Source organism: Haliotis rubra, unplaced genomic scaffold (genome assembly GCF_003918875.1).
Source record: "Haliotis rubra isolate DU_JTF1 unplaced genomic scaffold, ASM391887v1 Scf129, whole genome shotgun sequence".
NCBI lineage: Eukaryota > Metazoa > Mollusca > Gastropoda > Lepetellida > Haliotidae > Haliotis > Haliotis rubra.
The window spans coordinates 645,146-666,520 of record NW_025765214.1 but is presented as its reverse complement, the minus strand read 5'-3'; positions in this window follow the sequence as shown (position 1 = coordinate 666,520).

Below are 21,375 nucleotides of genomic sequence, written 5' to 3'. Positions count from 1 at the left end.
TCCCTTCATTTTCATATATCACTGGACTCTGTCCGGGTAGAATCTCTTTGGGGAGAAATTGTGTCAGTGTTACGTTTACATCAAAGATTCTGACCTCTATCGTAAGATTCTTGATACAACCGTTAGAACCAGGTGATCACCATATGTCCCGTGAGTGAATGAGTGAGTGAGTGAATGAGTTAATAAGGTTAAACACCCTCTCAGCAATTTGTCAGATATTGTAGACGATAATTACACTGAGATGTCTCCATTTAGATAAACAATAGAATAACTTGTTCCACTTGTACTAATGTTTGATACAACGTCAAATGATCACATGAATGTCACAGAATACACAGCGAATGGCAATCTATGTGATTAAATACGATTATAATTTCTGAGGCGTGGTTTGTGATTTTGCAATTCTATGCAGGTATCATTGATCTTGGGATTGGCATTTTTGATGGATTGAGTTTTTTGAAACCTTGAACAACAGGTTCTTTTACCCATTTACATCATTATTCCATATTACTTAAATTGCATCAAATACAATAACTTTATTTCATTAAATTTGAGCGATCAACAACGGGATCCAGTCTCAAATGTCTCTGGTATTACTCGATTTCATTGGCAGCAATATTAGCTGTGACTTGATTGAAGGAAATCAGATATGATTGGAATGGAAATACCCGAATCACTGCGATGCATCTTGCATGTCCATTATACCTAAAACTGCAAGATGGATTTACCATTTCTAAATCAAAGATATTTGTGTCCAGCGACACATTTATACCTAAACAGTAATTTCCACATTTTGGATTTGGAGTAATATAATATATGTAAATACATCGTGACAAATATGATATTTTCTCTAAAATTCATTCAAAAGTGTCTCGTAATTCTTATGGGATGGCTTAAAAGCAATTCAGGATTTGTTACATTTCATTTGTGTATTTTGAGGTGAGATTAAAAAAAATATGTTTGTCTTTCTACCAAGAAAAGTAACAAATACTGCAATTTACACGTTATATTCACAAACGTAGTCGTTGGTTTCTTGTCTGTTGTTAATGGTTAAGAGGATGATAACATATGAGGATTCTTGATGATTTGTGTCCAAGAAATGTAACAAATACATTAATTCCATAAAGGAAAATGTTTTGCTTTTAATTCACCACTAAACAGGACAAATATGAAAACAAAACTAGTCTCTCAACAAAAACAATGAAAAGAAAAAGAAAAAAATACCAAAAACTGATATCTGCGGAATTCCAAGTTGAACCTTGGTTACCGTACCCAATATCATTAAAAATTGATAAACCAGTTCTTGAGATATAGCGCAAACCAGTTGTTTGGACGGACACATTGACGGACGGACGGAGGGTAATTTTATATCCCCAACTTTGCGCTACATGAGCGTTGTGGGATAAAAAAAGCCAAATATCAAATAAGTTAGAAATGAGGTTAATTTTGACAGAAATATTGCAACAGCTTAGTTATTTTGAAAAACAATAAAGTAAAGTTTCTAAAAAAAATGAATTTCAGTCGCCAAGAGTTTTACAGATTCCGTTAATTTTTTACATTAGCGTTAGTTTTTACATATTGTCTTGATTTTACATATTGGGGTTGTACAAGGCTCACCATACTCTACTCACTGGACAGTGATCTGTTCCTTTATACCCCGCAGGTGTGATCCTAGTTAACCTCCTAGTTCAGTGTCTGTCAATAGACTGTCTGTCAAATGAGTGTCTGTCAATTGACAGATAACCACTCGTTGGTTCCTGATCTATTGTTAATGCTTAAGAGGATGATAACACAAAGACGATACTTGATGTTTTTGAAAATCTACCACAGACGGCATTTTTTTAGGATCCAGGAATATAAAGAAAATATAACCAATATGTTCTTGTTTCATACGTTTTCAAGAGCTTCATCCCCACCTTCATTCCAGATACCTTTTCATTCAAATGTCGGCAAAGTGTTTCTGTTTCACACCTAGTTCTGTTACAGGTTAACTATTTAGTATCAGCTTGAGAATGAACCCATAACAGTATACACGTATCTGCTGCAGATCAAAGTAAAGTAATAATGGTCAAATATATCCCATTTGATGTCATATGGATGAAAATCATTTTACTGTACTCCTCTTTAATGTGCCTGCATAAGTATTGAGTAAGCTTGACAAATACACATGCAAGTGGACACTGTGACATAGTCGATAGCTCAACTGTTGTATGGTCTTTTTGAGGGATAAAGCATGAGACTTTGCAAGTTCCATCATATTTGATTAATGCACCTGTTGACACGGTTCACACAATATATTTCCTTACACCAAAGAGTACTTGGTTTATTGAGTCATAGTAGATTAGCGATGCAACATAGACTTATGTCACCTGTTGATTTAAACCCGCTAAACGTAATTTGACGCCAAGCTCAACTTTGAAAACACAAGATGAATATCTCCTGAACATCAACAGATGCTTATTCGGGTCGACTTGACGACATCGTCAACACAGAACGGAGATCATTTTAATAGTGAGATCAAATAAACACTCAGTCTTTTAAGACACGCGAGTAGTGATGATCACAACGTTTAACAGCGTAACGGACATGCCATCTGGGATGACATTAGTATAAGCCTTACCACATGAATCTCAAGGTCTTTCGAATGAAAGGAGGATATGTGCGTAATGGGAAAGATGCTCTAATGGATCATATTATTCGTTGATAGTTACGTATTTTTATAATTGCTTGAAGCTATCTGTTAAAGGGGCTCTGGTGACCAAGTACCATGAGGCTTTGCAATTTGTTGTGCAGAGTTGCATCCCTTGTGTTCGATTGTGAATCGAATCCCAGTTCATCCAGAAAATACTTCCAAGTTTGCGAGCACCATACCCGTGTTCGAGCGTTTCAAGGTTGTAAAGGTCTAAGACCAGAATCATTTGGGGCTTTTATCCCCCATCAAACTTATAGACCGTGATATAACTGGAACATTGTTCAAAGCGGCCTTAAACCCAACTTACTCATTCAGTAGCAGTTAAACGGACACATGGTATCTTAATTGTTTGTTGGTTGGTTGTTTAACGCCACAGTACAATACCCCACCAATGAATATTCTGATTTCATGATTCATCGAAAGGTGAGAGCCAAATTATGGATTAACGATTACCAACAAATTGTCACCCTGATGCCTTTGGCTTGAAAATAAACGTCTACATTCAATGTAGCGTTGGCCCTGAAACCCCGCTTACCCGACCATTACCGCTGGAAGATATATATTCAATAACAATGATTTGATGAACATTATGGTCCTGGTTGATGGGATCTCACTGTGTGCATCATGACCATCACAGACACCCCAGACCGTATAACACTCCCGCACATTTAAAGGTCCTACCCATGGGATGTCTGACATTGACCACCAAAGAACTGTGTCATCCATCAAATGCCCCATAGTGAAGTTAGTCTGGAAATGGACCATCTTACTCCGCCCATTGCTGCCATGTAATTGTGTGATTGCGAGGACGGTAAGAAGGATACGCTCGTCGGCTAAATTATTAAGACCAAATATGCAATATCGTCGTCGCTAGCGCGCAGTATATCCCTATTTATCACACTTATAGACTTGTCAGACACGAAAAACAGATTATGTATTTTTCTGAGGGTAGAAATAATCGAATGTCGACCACACAAATAAGTGTATCGTGAGAGCAAATGATTCCCTTTCCTCATTCTCGACAGGAAATATTGTAATTAGTCAGGAAATTTGGCGCACAACAACCTTAGTTGACAGAAAGAAGACAGACCGACAAGAAAAGCGAAGCGCTATGAAAAGTATTTCTTTAATCATTCTAACATACGCGAGTACGACATGGTAACTGCCTGAAGGGCATCATTAAGTTAACGTAAATTATATTTTATTTCGAACACTACAGAGAGGTCTGCCCACAATGTAGTTTTCTTCAGATCAAAAGAGTCATACATTTTTAAACCGCTGATCGTATTATGTACGACACGAAAACGAATTATTGGATTTATGTTTTTGCCTTTCCGAGGCCACAATGTAATTAACACTGATTGTTGAAACGTCATGTTTAACATGATAGCGTGCCATAGTTGTAAAGGATGTTAATGGTCAGGTAGAATGACCTTGCTTTCTTTGGCATTTTGACATTATTAAGTGTTTTATGATCCTGAACTCGATTTGAATTTCTCATCCTAAGTGTACCAGTTATGTACGTGGCTTCCTTTTACAGCAGGAAAAGCTTCTTCATTTAACGCTCTCCCAGTGCCACTTTACAGATCGTTGCAAGTAAAAGTTTTAGATGTGCATAGTGTTCGACCAGAGGTGGTTATAGTGATTTGATACCTCTGATTGATCAGTCTGAATCCAAATTCACGGGAGAGTAATGTTAATGTGAACCCGTCATACTGGCAATACTAGAATGGTGCAATATTGCCTGTTTAGTATGGATGTGTTGGAATGCAGAAGGAAAATATAAACTGGGATCTTTAGTCAATACAACAGTGTATCAATGTTATGGTACATACTTGAATATATCAACGAAGATATATAACTATATATCTATCGACAGTCATGTGGAGTGAAAATGGGTTCAACGTCGCCTTCCAGGTTAATCACATATATAACGGCCTGCATGCATTTTGCAGCTGCTTGTACTGGTCGGTATTAGTGCCAGTTTAGTGCTAGCCAAGCGGAGGGGTAGCCCAAGGGTTAAAGCGTCTATCCTTTGTGCTGAAAACCCAGGTTCGATTCCCAACATGAAAATAATCTGGGACGCTTGTAGTACCATCACATTGAGATACCACATGTTTAACACGAATACCAAACTAAAACACAGTATATACATGGTCTTTGAATCGACTTTGTTTTATCCAGTTAATGTCCAGCAACAGGCAGGGTAAATGTAAGTATTCACGTTATTTTCGTATGACGCCGATGGGTATCGAACCACCGACCTTCCGCTCTCCGGGTTGGGCCGCATGAACTACACTACGGGGGCGGATTCTTCTGTCGACAGTGATCTCTAGTTAACATTGCCCACGTATAGTCTGAGAAACCTTGCTAGGATTGGGGTTTCACTGTCCTATTCATGTCTGCCGTCTCAATCTGTATTTCGTGTCCTCGACGTCCGCTTTCAAATACTTGAGGATAATAGACCTTATATGATGGCTCCTATACATCTGGATGTTGTCTGATTAGTAATATGGATATATGACTGTAGGTGTTGAAGGTGTAAAATAAAATAAAAAGGCCTATAACGTCTTGTTTATTTAAATGGATTGGACACACGACGGGCATGATCAGCAAATATTTTCTGTTTCTATATTTGCTTTTTTATTTGTCGCTAAATATTCAGACATTGACAATGGAAATAACTGTTTCTCTAATGTCTTCACCAAAGCGCCGTCCTGTGCATGGCAGTGATTTCTATATTCTTGATGAACTGAGGCCAAGTACATATTATAAATATGTTATACATGTAGACGATTTGGCCTTGAGCTGATACAAACTAAGCAGTATTTCATAATAAATGAAAGTAAAGATTCGTATAGGTAATCTCCTGAAAGTCAGCTAGCATAGTTTGCCTATGCAGAGTTGATGGAGGAGTAACGGTTGTTCAGACACACACAGATGAATGAACAATGGTGCTTCATAATGGAAGTGATCATGAATCTCTCATGTATGTTCTTCGAATCAATTGCAACACAGGCATCCGTGGTTTAACTATACAGTACGACATTGTGGAGATTTTCTAATTTTGCACACATAGACATAAACTCTCCACCATATTTACATAGGCCTATTCTTTGCAACACTTTTGCATTTATATTTCAATGGAAAGTGTAAATAACAGTGAATATATATAGTACATGTACTTCAGTCATCATTAGAATCATGAAATGGAACAGTGAACAAAATATGAAAATAGATAAATACTTGTGCATTTATATCTTTAAACAGTACTTATATTTATCGTTTCTTGAAATGCTAGACTTGTCCACATTCGCCACCATACTATCATTCAGGTTTATCGGAAACACAGCATAGCCCGGTTTACTGATACTTTCAATATATTAGTATCGTAAGGCTTATGTTCCCTGGTAGAACACGCTGCACTTTATGTTGTCAAAGGATACATAGATTGCTGAGTGCTAGGTCAAGTGTTCTCTGACATTGGGACACTGCGCGTTGGGTGATTGTAATCTTGCCACGTTTTATAAGTATTCAACATTCCTGAGGAAGGCATTATAAACTACTAGTATTTACTCAGAGCTAAATTACAAAATAGTGTTAAACTGTCCAGCTGGTTTTATTCCTGGCTTCAATAATTGAGTGATAACGTGTAACTTACCAAGTGACGAACTTGGTCTGGATTAGCTGGTTTTCTGAGAATAGTGCACATCTTCATGTGCATTTATCGATAGGTGTTTTGTTAGTGTATGCTACTTCTTATGTCCCCCGTTGGATGTTTTCTGTTATGAATGGATTGGCGATACCGAGTCTGTTTTTGTGTTTCAATAACGTTTGGTTGTATTGTTTGTTTTTAGAGTTCGCTTGTGGAAAATAGATTCTGTGGCTACGACTAAATCAGATACATTTGTTTCCTCACCTTCCTTTCAGGTCAGAGCAGAGCATCAAACTAGGCATCCAGTTACGTTAACACGTATCATAATCTTGCACGTTCGTGTGATTCGCTCACGCTGTAAGCGCCTACCACCTGACTGACTTGTTCTAATCATACATAAGGAAGGGTGGAGTAGCCTAGAGGTCAATGCGTTCTCTCGGGTTCGATTCCCCATATGGGTACAATATGTGAAATCAATATGTTAAACCAATTTCTGGTGTCCCCCGCCGTGATATTGTTGAAATATTGGTAAAAGCGGCGTAGAACTAAACTCACGCACTCCTACATATTGTCATGTCATCCTTCCGCTGTTTCATATTCATATCACTGAATAAAGATTCTAATGCTATAAAACTGACTGTAGTATTTATAACATTCCATTTTTCAACTTACTGCCCAATACTCACGTCATAATTAAACATTTCAAAGATCTTCACATGACAGCATTCAACACCTCAGTGAAGCTTTTAAAAGATACTAACCAGACGTATGGACATAATGTCCAATGCAATACCTTATATTTGACTTATACCGCATAGTCCCGTGTTTGTTCAGTTGAACAGTTGTCGAACCTTCGATTATATTCAGAGAATGTGTGAGATTGAAAGTCACCAAGGCAATGTTTCGTTCACATTGTGACTGAATGTGTGGATGACATGTCCCAGATCCGGTGAATGCAATCTGATCCACCGTAAGTTTGTTTTGTTGGTCATATTAGTCGTACCCTTCTTGAACACCTGGTGTTGTCGCTATTTGATAGTGATACATAAAGACAAATGCTCATGGTTTGATTGGAACCGCACAAAGAATTTACCTTTCAGCAGTTATTTCTGCTGGTTATAACAAGGTCTTGTTAAGTATATTAATGTGGCTCATGAGAAAAATGTGTTCTGCTTACATTATGTACTATTAAGTAAGCCCACTTTTACATTTATTTGCTTCTCGGATACAGAAAACATTCAAATACTACTACCAATATTAACAAGGATCACGTCTCATTACAGAGTCCTCTCTCACTTGTTTATATAAGACGATCAGTTCGGGAGGTCAGGGTTTGATGAATGTCGAGACTGTACTGGACAGACATTTATTGTGTACTTTTGCACATATTTGATCATTTGGTGAGGCATGTCAAGACTCATGATGAAAGCAAGGAAATCCACGGCTATTTTACGCGCGAAAGGTTCTTAGACAGGACATTAACGTTGAAGGTTGATTTCGTTGATGGCGATACGCTGCTGAACGGTACAGATATATTTAAAGTCATTGACCAAGTCTTCCTAAAGGCGGTCGTTTAAGACGTTCTAGGAAAATACTACACTGTATACATATAGTGCGTGTCCTCCCTTGACACAAAAAGCATATCTTAAATCACACGATGGCGTGGCTGTTTCAATTACCATGCCCGTGGCTTTGACCGAACCTGGCCTTTGACATGTGCCCCAGTTCTCCACCGGAAGCACGGCTTTTTTGACACTCTGGGGGTTGCCGCTTTGGCATATTCCCAGGGAAGTTATTGGTGGGCTCATGCAAACAGCGTTACATGAACAGCGTAAAGTCCTGTTACCTGTCTGGGCTGAGAGTAGGAGGGGTAAGCGTACCTGAGCTGATGATGAGCCTAATCAGACTTCTTGGGTCACCAAACCTCCCTTTGTTGCATTTCATATAAATCTGTAAAACACATATATTATATTTTGGGGAGGCTGGCATGACCTTACCTTGGCCAACAACTCGTTGTCTTCCTGGCTTGCTCTCATTGGATGAGGAGCATGTTGTTCTGTGCCAGTAACTTGTTACACGTGTCATGTACAAACCCCATCAATGTTGAAACATACAACTATATGCATGACGACTTCTTATTTATTGCATAGAGCGACGTTTCGATGTAGATTTTTACATCGTTATCAAGCTAAAAGTGAATACAACCGGATGTAGAGGGGTATATGTACACAGTATGTTTTGACAACAGCAGATTAACATTAACAACAACATGTAATTGAATAACAACTGGTACATAATTATGAGAGGCCAGTGGGCACGTTCTTCTACTACAGACAATGTTACCATGACATGAAACAAAACTAGGAACGCAATATTTTCAAATACGAAAGAAGGAACCTGGCATGGTTCACATTTGTTTTGAACACAGAGATATAGATTAGCTGCTTGCTTTAGCTCAACGGTGTTAATTGAGCATGAAAGTTCCTGAGCTGATGCCAACCTATATTTCCTACGTAGCGTTCCTATTGGCAAGTGTGTGTTGCATGTGGAAAGCAAGAGACAACCTAGCAGCTGCATTACTTCCAGAGTTGAGGTGACTATGTGTGGGTGCGCCATTTATTGATATACACAATTACTTATTTATGTTTGATATGGAATCGGGGTACCCCTACTGACATGGGTACCGAAACGTTGCATTGGAAGATCCGTCTTCAACAGCTTCTAAAGTTTCAACTTGAGAATAAAATATTTCACCTAATATATGAGGTAGAGAATGCCTCTGTCTGCAGTTAATCCACTATGATCTAAATTCAGTCAAATTTTATCAGAAGGACTTTTGTCATCATTTAATTTGAACATATCATCGGCCTCCGGAAGAAATAATGTGGCGTGCTATTGTTGTACTTAACATGTTTTCAACACAATTCTGTACGTGGCCAGATTCATGGTTTCGAATCCAAAGTAGCTCTTCCAGGTCAACTGTATAAAGCAAATTACTAAGTTCCTTAGAGTCGAGCAAGATAAAGTGTCTTATATGAACCCCCATTTCGCACTTATTGTTGGCGATCCAATTAATTTAGACGACATCAATAGATTTATCAGCAACAGTTTAGCTGTGACGATGTATTAGTTCATGAATACTTCATGTCAGATTTATTCATGCTCAGATTAAAGTTCATAATATCAAATGAGAAATTGTGCCAGTTAATTCTGATGATATCCCAAGGGCGATGGTGACGATTGTCAGGCTCCATCAATGAAACAGGATGGTGCTAACTCCCTCTTCTATCAAACACTTCGTTCCATTCTTTCGTAACTACCAACTATTACTTATGCTTTACAAAAACTGAACGTTCACATTATCATATTATTGAGACCGATAAACGTCCTATAATATCTAACTTTGTCATTATTTGGCAGTGATGTATGGCTGTGTTCAATATCTCGTAGTTTATTGATTTGTCTTTTGCATGGAGTACTTTCTTGTCAGCTTTAACAAAGTTAAACATTTCCTGTCTTTTGAACTAGCGTGGTACGTACCGAAGAAATGAATTCCTGAAATTTATAGAGTGCATCAAGGATCTGATATTGACAGAGTGCACGATTAAGCCTCTTCTGTTGTGGATGTAACCTTACCTGGCTGTACTAGCTTCATAGGAACGCCAGCATTATAGTATGACCAGAAAATATTGAGAATTTTAGGAATATGTTTAATTGGATTTCTAGCATAAACAACCTTGACCAGCTATCAAGTGCTTGGATTCATTCTAGAGAGACAACTCCGTTAATCCTTCTTCATTAGTTTGTGAAGAGTTATCCCCCTTTGTTTACTTGCTAGCAGACGACATTTTCAGTAATCCTCAGTATGGATGAACAGTGAGCGGTACACAGATATTCTCGAGGGACATTTACTTCCATCTGCTCACGTGTTCTATGGAAATTTTTGGATTTTCCAGCAGGACAACGCCCCAAAACATCGTTCAAAGCATTCACAGGCCTGGTTTCGGACCCAAAATATAACATTGTTAGATTGGCCAAGCTATAGCCCTGACCTAAATCCAATAGAAAAAGTTTGGGGACTTATGAAGGAAAGTGTCAATAAGATTAATCTGACAAATATTGCTGAAATGAAAGAAGAGGTGGTCCGATATTGGGACAGCATGGACCACGACTTTCTAACTTCTTTGATCAGTAGTATGCCCCGCTGCATTGAAGCCTGCATTGCTGCCAATGGTGACTTGACAAAATACTAACTGTTCACCTGTCTTTGAATCTGGAGTTATGTTCTGCTAATATTCACATTTAATACGTGAGTAATTAGTGGCAAAATTTTAAAAAATTACAATCTTAAATTCTCAATAATTTCTTGTTGTACTGTAAACGAAACTGCGTGCTTTTATACAACCTCTTCACATTTCCATGTATTAAAGTTATGTAATAGCAATAAAATCAAACGCGGAGCTAGTCAAACAATATGGGCTCATTTACCATATTTAAGGATTTTACATTCAACAATTAAGTGACAATACGTGCAATGGCATTACCTTCGTTAAAATGACTCTTAGATATCAGTTCATTTTCTTATAGCGTGCACTAATTTTTAAGCGCCTGGATCCATTTTAAATCCTAATGACATTAATATTGTTTACATCGTGATGTATCTTACATGCAAATAACATGAGAATTATACATTTCAAACAAATAGCGTCTATGACTGTAAACCAGTGTAAAAGAAACTGTCACTGTTGCGAGAAGTATCTCACTCAATGACAGCTTTTAAGATGCAAACACAAACCTGAGAGTTAATCAAATAGAATCATGACCACTTAAGGCAGAAGATTGTGTTGTAAACCCTTCTCGATCGACGATCCTGTATTGGACGAGTTGTGCTGACAATTTCGAACGTCGCTCACACCCAAAATGGTCTGAAGCGCTCGATGGTTAAGGAGAGCAACTTTTCGAGAGTGCCTTGATCACTGGAATGAGGATTACCTCGATGACGACAGACTGTATCTTGTTAACGTTTCTATCGATAGAACGTGTACTGATCTTCACCAACGGGTTCTGGTGAAAAAATATCAGTGGTAAGCTTTCTGTGGTGGCAACTAATTACAGTTAGCCATTAGTATCCATCTGAGTGTTTAGTTAGTAAACATCCTTCCTTCAGAATGTGTGATAATTTGATTGCTTTGGGGAGTGAACCTGTCTCGGTAATTTGATGTAACATGATTTCATTTTTGTTTGATAGTGATCCTAGGATTTGGTTGTAGATGTACATAACTGATTCCAGTACTCAGAACTCATATATGGTCTTTGAAATATACATGAAATATATCTGGTGTCATCAGTAACACAGTAAACGTGTCTCACTCTGTACAATGTACATTCTAGAGGATTGGATTGGGCTGATAATTAGAATCATATTTCGCTTATCCTTAATGTCATTATATGTTTATGCTTAATGTCTTTATCCGTTAATGATCCCGATGAGACGTTGAGCACACACTGTCACGATTGTCTAAACCATCCCTACCGTCTACCATGCACTATTTTAGACTTCATTCAATATTTACAGGACAACAGGTATTTGTTCTATTCATGTTACTTGTGATCTATAACATAAACGACTGTTTATTACTCGTTACGTTGCTTCTATCACTGAACATCTGATTGTGGTCACAGTTTTGAACGCACGCTCTTCAGAATAACCGGCCCATTAATTCACATGAAATGTAGTTTAACTGAGATGAGATTACATGATTAGCCTTCTTTCCTAAGCAGAAAAGGCAATGAAACCATGTGTTATCCTGAAAAAACAAACATATTATACAAACGATAAAGAGAAAATCATCATGTTTTCTGTGACATCATATTTGGAAATGGAAAGTTTTACTTAGGCTTTGAATGTTGTGACCTTGATCAACACCTTTTGGACATGAGTCGTATGAAGCTAGTGGAGTAAGAGTGGAAAGAGTACTCATGATTGTAATTCAGAACTTGTGAAATGTAAACCCTCAAGGTTGGAGCTGCAAGAATATTGCTTTACAAAAAGAGGAAATAACTATTGAAAAGCTGAAGTCATTCCTCTTTTGACACAGTCTTGTGAAGAAGTGGATTCTGTGCGTGATAAAGATATTTTAAAACGCCACATAATGGATATTTGTTCCTGGCCCCACGACACCTCAGTATTACAAATAATGTCCCCATGTTCATCATGGTACATTTAACCAGTAGGTTACATGAACATTATACTCTCCAGACAAATATAGACTGTGATTGTAAACTAAATGCAAAAGAAAACGTCCATGCTTCACAAAATATCTCGCTCAATGACAGCTTTTAAGATGCAAACACAAACCTAAGAGTTAATCAAATAGAATCATGACCACTTAACGCAGCAGATTGTGTTTAGAGCCCTCCTCAATCGACAACACAGTATTGGAGGAGCTGTGCCGGCAGTTTCATGTGCCACTCACACTTCCAATATGATCTGAAGTGTACCATGGTAAAGGAGGGGCACTTTTCTAAAGCGCCTTGCTTCTACAAATAAGGATCACCCTTATAACGACAAGTTGCAGCATGTTAATACACCTCTGATCAATAACAGGTATTAGTAAAACGTTGTTCTGCTTACTTTTAGTTATCGCGAGTAACTACGCGAGGCTATCAACTTTTGTTTGGGTTATTTGTCCCTTGGGAATATGACAGTTTGTCTTTTACAAAGACAATTGAGGTGATTAAGAAGTTCGAGCTTTTCAAATTTTGCATTTAAGTGGAGTTCCGGAATTATAGGAGTCTGTGTGTGGTAATGTGGCTTAGACTTTTCATGGCTGCGTTTTTTGTGTTTTTCGAAAATATTTATTTCCTCGCATTGATAGGTCATTAATTGTCAATTTTACAAACTTAAGATAAGCATCTTTAAAATATTGGGCGATGGGTTAGCCTAGTGGTTTAGGTGTTCTCTCATCACTCCGAAGACCTGGGTTTGATTCCCCAAATGAGTATACTGTGTGAAGCCCATTTCTGGTGTCCTCCGCTGTTTTATTGCTCGAGTATTGATAAAAGCGACGTAAAACTAAACTCCCATATTCACTCTTTAATATATTATGCACAGGATGCTAGTATGCTGCAAATTTTGATGATCTCTGAAACATGTGCATTTTAAGGATCCAGGAATATAAAGATATAATAATTAGTTTCGATCATTTGCCTATTGACAACACCCATGTGTTCTCGTTTCATACGTTTTCCAGAGCTTCAACCCCAGGATGAGCCCTGCAAAACAGATACTGTTTCATTCATATATCGGCAAAGTGGGTAGCATATCTTTCCTCAAATTATACTAATGGAATATTTGGTACAATTTCGTCAAAAATGTCCATACATTCTTATCCGTACTAAAATTGCATTCTGCATACCCACTAAAGGTACGTTGGCAATGTCGTCCTTGTAAATGCCGACGCCATCCTTCTTGACAATACATTTCCGTATGTACGAATTTACTCTAATGGAATGCCTTTCGGTGAGATATTAACAGAAACCTATCTACCACAGTCGCGGAACAAGCAACTGATTACACCATTAATGGATAGTGCGTGAGTTAAAATTTGAAGTCACATCTGCAGTATTTCAGCCATATCGTGACTTCATTAATGGATAGTGGGCTTTTAGTTTGGATTTTTGTAAACTGTTTAAAGACACAGAACACTTTGAGCAAAGTATCCACCATTAAGCTACAGATAATACACGAGACAATGGCGATGGATGATACAGTACCACTCCTGGAAGAGGTACGTGTAACTAGGATACAGTTTATAGTAAAACATATGCTGTGAATTTGTTCAAGCTGAATAATTATTTGATCGTAGTTACGACGCTTAAAGCTTTGTAAACATGTAAAATATGTAAGTATGCTTGAATGTAATTAAAGGAATATCTAGCCTCGAGTTTAACCACCAGCAAGTGGAAATGAAATGCTGTCGATTTACTATCTTCTTTATGATTTGCGATCGGCACTAATAGTTCACCTGGGTCTTGAGTGGACACTCAACACTGCAATAAACCATCTCCCAAGGGCAGACTTGTGAAAAACATATTTCCAGAAAAAATGACCAGTTGGTCATATTACAGACGGAGAGCTTTTAGGGCGTAAAATATAGCGATGGAGAGTGCACACATCTTCCGACAGTGGAGTTATTAGCAATGGAAATTGCTCGGAGCGAGCGCGGCATCATTCTGTAAGCCACGAAATGTCATTATGACGAAACATTTAATTCCTACCGGAAGATATTGCTTGCAGAGAGGAAGCCGCCATTTCTGCGGGATGGACTATTGACTGCGGAGCTGGTGTGCCTTCGCCATTATCAAATGGGAGTTAGAGATCCAGAGGCAATTTGTACCGATTTCATGTCATTGTCTGAGTATCGACCAGACTCGGTGGCTAAGTGACTTCTACACAGAGAAAAATGCAAACATATTTGACCAGTGAAACGACAGCTCTTAAATCTTACTTTTCATGAACAATAGATGCAGTAATTATACTTGATATATGTCCCGAAGAGCAGGCATTGAAGCGAATTCGATCTTATTTTGTTTGAGAAATAGGCGCGGAAAGACCGTTATAACGGGGTCTGTACAGGTCCTGTTCTGAAGACGGCGTGTTGAGACGAGACGTGGATATTTCACAGCATTAAAACGAATCATCGTATATATGAGGATAGTTTTGTTCGATTTCAAAGTGAAACACCTCTGTGTCACATCGTTTAAATTGGGGGATCTTAAAAAGGTGAAAAATGACAAGCAGATCACATAAGTAAGTAGTAATTAATATACTCCTCAGATTGCCATGTAGGTATCTCTTCATAATTATTCTTTTCTCATCTTGCAGCCAAGGTTGCGTCTGTGTCATTACACGTTAAAGGCTGGGATATTTCACTTACTGTAAATATATAGGATCCAGGTAAGAATCTAGGATAACCAGCAACCTGTGCTGGGAAGCGACTAATTGGGTAGAAGTGTCAGGATCGACGATTTGGTTGTCTCCTAGCTGACATATTCCAATCGCGTGGATCTTTGAACATGATTGTGTGGTCGAGGGTTGATTATCTACGGATTGCTGACACACATAAGAAATATTGCTGCATGCAACGCAACTCTAAAGGATTTCCTCGGACATCCTTTCTTATTAGCAGTAGTTTGTGAATAATAATGATTTTCTTCATTGAACTTATATCTTTTTTCGGCTATATCATATTTTGCAGTAGAATACAATCAAGACATATAAGATTATTTTCCAGTTTTGATGATGTGGACAACATGCATACTCGAATTTATCACTTAGAACTTTACATAAAAGTGACATTAACGCGGTGTGTTTATTATCAAGCAAGACAATGCCTCATACATACATTTGTTTTCGTTTGAAATAGTTGTAAATAGCATATGTTGTTACACTGCCTAGAACTCGCAGTAAGGAGGTGACACAAAAACTAGCATGACCCACTATGGTATCTCAGTCTGCTGTTACCATTAGTGCAAGCCACACACTCATAAGTGAAATTATCTTGAACACGAACTTCAACCGCATTTCAACTTCACATATTGACGCTCGTCAGTAACGTATGTGTAATATTATTCATGTCTTGTCAGAACTGGGCTTTAAGAATACTCTGTATTTCATTGTATGTTACTCTGTTTTCTCAAATGTAACTATACCTACAGTATTAGCAGTTCTATAGAATACAACAAAAGTGTTCAATAATTGTAAGTTTGAATTTGTATGAAACTACTAGCTATAGTTTCTGTGCTATCTACACTAACATGCCGCGAAAGGGAGGGTACTACAATATAGGTTTAGTATGGATTAATAATCATACATTTGAGAATAAGAACTTGCTTCCTTAAAATAATGGTTTCTTAAAATAATATGCATGTAACTGACGTTTTCTAAACGATGACAGATAATATTGATTCGAAAACATCGGGATATATTATACCGTAAACAAGTTCCTTTATCACAACTAATCAGTATACCGATGTTCCTGGAATATGAATTTATGGTGAGAGTGTTGACGCATGTCGCCAAATACCTGGCGAAACATCATGCAAATGGATATTGGGGGTGTTCTGTTGTTTAGTGATGTATGTGACCACATATGCAACACGAGGGCGTGCTTTGTTCCTGTGTAAAGAGCTCAGACGTCCATGGGACGGGAAGAGGGATAACATCGACACAACCGTTTACCAGTCAAATTGCCCTACTAGAGGGGTCCTGTGATGTGAAGTGATATTTCCCCACATCATGACGCTGTAAAGCAGAAACAACACACGTCAGTAAACATACTGACAGGCTGGCGGCTGCTAAGTTGAAACCTGGAATCGTCTGTGAAGGGGAACCTCCATTCCTGAAAGCTGAACCTGAGATGGTGTCTTGACCATGTCAGGCATGCAGTTCCAAGACGTGGCAGCTCAATTGGACGTACAACTGGATGGTGTGGCCGGATGGTATGCTCTTGTAATCGCTTCCTCACAGCCCTTGCACTAATCGGAGGTAAGATGTGCAGTGGGCTGTCAAAGTTGTTGAAACCGATTTAGCAGGTTAAACAGACGGATATGATTATCTTGTAGATGTGATTTAACGCATGTAAGTCTAGAATTTAGGAAGTCTGGTATTGCCCGTCTGGCGGAACTGACCCCTCAGTGAATGGATGATCGATGTTACGATGAACACCAACACACCTCGCAACAACGTGATGTGAAATTCCTATATCAGACACACAACCGTTCATTTTAAGGTAGAAAGTGCATAACTAATACATGGCTTGTCCATCCATACGGTTGTTTTTCACAGTTAAAACACGTCAGTGAATTACCATGTGTTTGAACTGACCTAGCTTTCTATTTCGTTTTTCATCTGATGATTTCATCTGGTTCTGCAAATTCGACTATCACTTATAGAAATCCAGGGCAATGTTATTCACAAGAATGTGCTTCCTCAAAATATAAATACAATTCATCTAGTAAACCTGAATTCGGCTGACCTGGTAGAAAGTCAAATCAGTAAGGATGTGTTCGTAACATTAACCACACTGGTAGATGTTCGGACCGTCGAATTCCTCCATTACTGAATTCAGTCTGTTTCCACTCCCCACAGACACCACCACAGCCATAGAAGGACTGAGGCGAACTGATACCATTTGTTCAACAGAATTGGTGCCTCTCCTTCGGGAACACTTGGGATTTCACACAGTAAGGAGACTACATCTTTGTGTCGTTGAAAGAAACAGATAGGTATACAAACTGTAAGATCTCGAAGTATCGACTGGACAATATTTGGAAAGGTGTTAGGGACACGGGTAAAACATATTTTTTCATCTACGGAGAAGACAATTTATACTGTGACACTAATACGCTTATATACAGCCTAGCTATTGATATTGCTTTGAAGACTTTGGCCAAACCAGAAACAGATACCCGCTACTAAATCAGCATATGTCCTCCGCGCTAGGCGATGCTATATTCACAACACCTTGATAGTATCTTGCTGATTAACTCGAGCGTGCTTGCCCTTGGTGTTGCCTGCTATCCCGCCCGATCCTCTACCCTAAGCTGGACAACGTTGGCGGGTGATAGATCTCTGTAGTACATTCAGCGACAATCCCACAGTTGCTGTATTGGATCATGTCATGGGATCGGGCGCGCTGGCCCAGTGCCCAGACACCTTTGGGCAGATAACCGGTGACGACCCGGCATTGTGGTCACCTTGCAGTTCTAATTCTCCGATTTGCCATGGAATGCTTCAGGTGATGAGTAGTTTTTCATTTGGGATGTTGTTATTATGTCTTGATACAGCTATAACAGGGTAGGTCATTTGTCGTATATGCTTATATGTAACATATTTCTTGTACGGTTCATTCCCAAAAGACAGACCTCCCAAAAGACAGACCACCCATAAGACAGTTTTCCATTGATTAATGAGCTGACCCAGAGTCACAACAGAGTATAGTAACATATTACTAATCCTTTCACTGAACAGAACAGATAAGAACCGATATTTTATTCTAAAAAATCACATATAGTGACACAGAGAACATACAGCAGATTGATACATATCAAAACATTGAACAAAGTCCAGTTTTTATGAATTTGGCAACTTTAGAGTTAAGGGGTGAAGAATCACATTTGATTAGATAAACATATATATAAGCTTATTTACATGTTTCGGGCCAGTTACACCATGTTCATAAAGAAAACACTCAGGATCATGCAATATAAATAACTGGAGAATAGGACGTTTTTATAACAGTTGTTGAATTAGTAAGTTTTTGCAAATAACTGAAGAACAGAATGATTTATATTAGTTATTTTTTCCCATGACTTATTTTCCCATGACTTTTTTCCGATCACCCTTCTAGATGGCCACATGTATGCCAAGAACAAGGTGAAAGGAGAAAATGATGATGTTCAAGCGTTATCAAGTGTTATCTGTACACTGACAAACGTGAGATGGAAAATAATATGGTGCTAGGTCTCATATGTTTGATAGATCATGTATATAAATAATTATTTTTGATAATATTCGCAAGAAAATGTGATCTGGCAAATATATGTTGATGTCCTATTTTAAAAATCATAATTCAATACATGAATTGATAAAACTATAGGTGATACCTAATGCCTTTTTCATCTGGGCACATACCATTATTATCAGGGTACAGCTTAATTAATCCTTATGCAACCAACCATAAAATGTGTTGTCATAAGCGGTCTGTCTTTTGGGAGGTCTGTCTCATGGGAAGATACCTCTTTTACTGTACATGTGTGTGTGTGTGTGTGTGTGTGTGTGTGTGTGTGTGTGTGTGTGTGTGTGTCACACACATGTTGAATTATCTTGCTGTGGTATAATTAAGTCCATCACAAATGTAAAATATGCTGTGTTGCCAAAATTAATTCAAGGACTGATGAAGAGTTTGGTGAATAAGGATGACTGTTGCCGATGTTCACTGAACACAACCAGATCACAAAGTCACTGTGTAGTTAAGCGAGTTAGCTAGGCAAATCCTTAGCGGCTCATCTTTTTCTTCACTAAAAGAAACTGGGTTCATAGTCTTTTCATATCGCTTCAGTTCTCACTGGGCCAGCTAAAGAATGGGGAAAAAATGTCCAGTATATATTATTTAGGTCCCTTGTTTTCGGTGGTAGTATATGTACATGTAGATGATATAAATTCACAAACTACAAGCACAAACATATACACGCAAGACGCGCATACCCTACTCCGCAGACTTAAGGTTGGACATGTAGGCACGCTTGCAATGAATCAAATAATAGACTGTCATCGATTTCCTCCCCGAACAATGCCTAACTGTTGCAAATGTCTGCAACATAGAACATCCTTCAGCCGGACGCAGTGGGGGCGGATCTGTAATTTCAACTTGTCAGCTTCAGTGCCAGTCGAAAGGTTGATCATTTCTCTAAAATTGCACTGAATAACGAGTAAGACATGTTCTGTAGAACTGGAATATTTCGTATTTTGTAAAAGAATGGCCGGATAAAACGTGAGGATAATTCATTTTGGTATTTTTATGATTATTTATTATGTGTTGGTTAGTTCGTCCGCACAACCATCAAAGCGAAAAATGTGGAATTCTGATTTTGTTTGCAATGTTAGTCTTCAGATCATGGTTCGTGTTCTGATAAAGGTTGCTTTGATGTGCATGTAGGACCTTACCTTCAGAAATTAATATCTCAGTTTTATGTTTTCTCAGCTACTCGTGGGCTTTCACATGACTGCGCACAAAGCTAACATTTATAAAACCGATCTGGAAACGAAATGGCAGTGAGCACGTGTGGCAATGTTCAGTTATGAAATGATGCGAGAGTCTCCACATGAAAGACTAGGTTACACAAGTAGATGTTTACCACGTGTCCGTGAACAACATTGTGAGAAAAATTTTGCTTTCAAATTTTCAAATCATTTACTGAGGGAGGGAGTGAATAGTGTTTTAAGCCTCTTATAACCATCTGTGTGAGGAACAGAAAGCAGTCCTGAGCAAACCCTGCCCAATATAAAGTAGCAGTGATGACCATATTGAATCAGCCAGAGATTTGTATAATGACGTCTGAGTGAGTTTAGTTTTACGCCGCACTCAGCAATATTCCAGCTATATGGGGGAGGTCTGTAAATAATCGAAACTTTACCAGACAATCTAGTGATCAGCAGCATGAGCATCGACCTAAGCAATTGGGAACCGATGACATGTGTCAACCAAGCCAGCGAGCCTGACCACCCGATCCCGTTAGTCGCCTCTTACGACAAGCATTGGGTACTGAAGGTTCATTCTAACCCGGACCTTCACGGGTATCTAATGACTTGTAATGACGATAAAATGCAACATTTTGAAAGCACAAGATATGAAATGTGTAATTTCAATTACTTTCTGACTTATTCATACATATGGATTCAATGCAAATGCTTGTGTTTTAATTCCTTATTATACAAATGAAATTATTTTAACTTGTGCCGGGTGGTTTGTTTTTTTTCCGTTGTGTAATGGCTGTAATAAATTGGCATTGGACGTGTCAAACTATTCCTCGTGGCCCAAGATCCTCAGACCAACGAGAATAACTGTTTAAAAAAACCTTGTCGTGGACTGAAGTTACTTTCAAAGAAGGTGTAAAAGTACTGTTTTAAGGGCAAACTGGTAGAATAAACACGTGGGTGGTGGTTTAAGCTAGGGTTAGAACAGTGCAATTGCCATTGATTTTCCTCAAATATGAAAGGTCTTACATGTATAGAACTGTTTTAAACTGGACAAAAGAGCAACAGCCGCCCGCTCCATTCCAAGGATATCACTTTGAAGTCGTCATGATACCTGAAGAAACAGATTGAGATCTTCAGAGCTAAAACCTTACAATGACGTTGTTGCACTGGGCGAAGTTTCTCGTTCTGTTAATAGTATTGGCGTGGTCAGCAGTCGTGCATACCTTAGCCATTGACGAGGTTCTATGTACCATTTTCATCTTCGTG